The sequence below is a fragment of the Cervus elaphus genome, chromosome 10, assembly GCF_910594005.1.
Source record: "Cervus elaphus chromosome 10, mCerEla1.1, whole genome shotgun sequence".
Taxonomy (NCBI): Eukaryota; Metazoa; Chordata; class Mammalia; order Artiodactyla; family Cervidae; genus Cervus; species Cervus elaphus.
In genome coordinates, this window is record NC_057824.1 from 51,054,095 (window position 1) to 51,056,893 (window position 2,799).

Sequence of the window (2,799 nt, forward strand, 5' to 3'; positions counted from 1 at the left end):
CCTGGGGGTCAAGCAACATTCAGCCTCCTGCTTCACAAGCAAAACCGAAGGAACTGGGGGTACTTAATCCGGAAAAGAAGAGGCTCCCAAACAAACATTTACTGAGCACCTTGTTTAATTGCTAAGTAATGTCCGACTCTTCTATGACCCCACGGAACGTAGCCCACCAGGCTCTGCTCTCCATGGACAGGATTTCTCAAGCAAGAATACTGGAGTGGGTAGCCATTTGCTTCTCCAGGGAATCTTCTCGACCTAGGGATGGAACCGCGCCTCCTGCATGGGCTCATTACCACCGAGCCACCAGTGAGGTCCTTGTTGTGCACCTACGATGTGCTAATTGCTGTTCTGGGTGCTGCATTTCAAACAGATGAGCCCAGTTTCCGCTCACATGGAGATGACAACCTATCAGAGGAGACAGATAATAAAGAAACAAGTTAAAACCCACAAAAGCATCACCGAAGGATAAGAGCTCTGGCTTCTAAGAGAAAGTGGTGTGGAGGGGACAGTGTGAGATGAGAAAGGAGGAGGCCCGAGACTGAGGCTGCCACCCCTCAGATGACCAGGATCCGAGTCCGATTCGTATGCTCAGTCTCTCCGGGAAGCAGGGCAGGATCGCGTCCACCTTCCCTGCGGGGGCCTCCAGCCAGGTCGGGGTGGGGGAGCCCAGGAGGCCCCAGGAGAGCGCGAGAAGCCCCTCAGAGCTGCTTTAATTGAAAGATGGCTTCTTCGCTGTGTTCTCTGCAGGCAGCGGGGGCTTTGAATTAAACATGAGCCGTGATTTATTTATCAAGTCTTTGAAAAAGTCTCTCTCCGACTGTGACTCAGCGCAGCCCTCCAGTTAACCCTTCCTGGCCTCTGACTGGGGGCGCTGAGAGCCTCCCCATCAGGCATGGGGGCGGGGAGGAGGGGGTGACGCTGACTCACCCGGGAGGAGGGAAGAGGAGGCTGAAGAGGGCATCAAGCTGCCAGCTACTCTCTTTGATCAGCCCTCGGATCTCCACCGCTCCCTGGGTGCCAGAGACTGACTCTGCAGGTTTATCCCACCCTCCGAGTGGACTGACTCCTTGGTCACGATTCTTCACTCCCCTGTAGCAGAAACGCACTGCCAAACCCTTGCCAGGGTCTTGGGGCAGACTGAGTGGGCTTCCCGCCTACTAGCTGTGGGCACGGCCAAGGACAGGCTAACGCAGGAGCTGTACAGAAATCCCTAATGTGCTTGTGAAGCTTGGCCTGCCTTCTCAGGCTCCTGCCTTTCATGGAAAGAACACGCCCTGGGCAGCGGTGGCCCCTCAGCCCGGGCCACAGAAGGAGATATGAGATGCGAGTGAAGAGCTGCTGAGCTGTGAGAATAAAGGACTGTCCTGTAAGCCACGGAAACCTGGGATTGTTTGTTACCAGCCTCAACATGGCAATATCTGACTAATACACTCAGCCTCCATTGGAAGGCACCAGTGGATCCAAGAGCTGGAGGAGATGTTCAGATATCATTGCCCCATCAGCAATGGCCTTGCTTCCTGTCTGCTTTGCTGTGGTTCTAGAAGCGGCAGTTCCCTGCCCTTGCCCATCAGGCCTGGAGGTGGTGACGACTTTCCACTTTTGGGAGTCTGTGTGTGTATCACCCTTCCGGGTTGATTCCTCAGTCCTGCCTCTACCTCTGTACACAGCCCCTCAATTCGAAAATGCCAGGAAAGCACACCCATGTCATTGCGGCATTACTCACAGTAGCCAAAATGTGGACGCAACCCACCTGCCCATCAACAGATGAACGGATAAGCAAAATGTGGTCCACTCACACAGTGGAATATTACGCAGCCTCAAAAGGAAGGGATTTGTGGCACATGCAGCTGAATCTTGAAGACATCACGCTAAGTACAATAAACCAGTCACACACACACAAATCGAATACTATATGATTCCACTTCTATGACGTCCCTAGAGTAGTCAGATTCATAGAGACAAAAGGTGGAATGGTGGTTGCCAGGGGCTGAGATGAGGGAGAGTGGGGAGTAGTGTTTAACGGGTATGGCGTTTCTGTTTTAGAAGATGAAAAGAGTTCTGGAGATGATGGGAGTGATGGTTGTACAACGTCATGACTGTATTTATTTATTTAAAAAATTCTTTTCGGTCGCATGGTGCTGCATGTGGGATCTTAGTTCTCTGACCAAGGATCGAACCTGGGACCCTGGCAGTGAGAGTGCCAAGTCCTAACCCCTGGACCACCAGGGAATCTCCCATTTTGACTGTATTTGATATCACTGAACTGTTGGCTTAAAAATAGTTAAGATGATAAATTTTATGTTGTGCATACTTTACCACAATAAAAAAATTAGAAAAAAAAATCCCAGAGGAGGCTGTGCCTGGTTCCCGTGCAGACCCTGAGTGATCTCTGGGGTGTCCCCTCTCTCATCTCCAGTCTCCATCTCCTGCCCCACCTGAGGTCAGGTCTCAGGGCCAGAAGCTGAAGGGACCATGTGAGACTCCAGGCTCAAGCAGGGCTCTTCAGGGCCTGGGGACCAGCCTAGAGCATCACCCTCATGCATCCTCCCAGATGCTGGTACCCAGCCCCTCGGGGAGCTGAGCTGTAGCCGTGACCCAGCCTGTCTGCTGGAGCAGCAGGTGACACTGGTCACCCAGTGAAGGACTCCGCCCCAAGGAGCCCGAGTCAGTCCTAAGGGCCCCCGTCTCGGGTGGTGAGAAGAAAGGTGTGAGCTTGACCCTGTGATGTGAGAGGTTCTGGGGATGCCCTCATTGATGGGGGACTTTGGATTACTCGTGTTTACCGTCCTTGTGGGCTGCCAG

At 53.0% G+C, this 2,799-nt stretch overlaps 1 non-coding gene across 1 annotated transcript; it reads right to left on the minus strand.

Annotated features, from left to right (window-relative positions):
• Positions 1–2,153: 2,153 nt before the first annotated feature.
• Positions 2,154–2,226, minus strand: TRNAE-CUC. The gene has a single exon. It is a non-coding gene; the product is annotated as a tRNA-Glu (tRNA).
• Between the last annotated feature and the right edge of the window lie 573 nt (positions 2,227–2,799).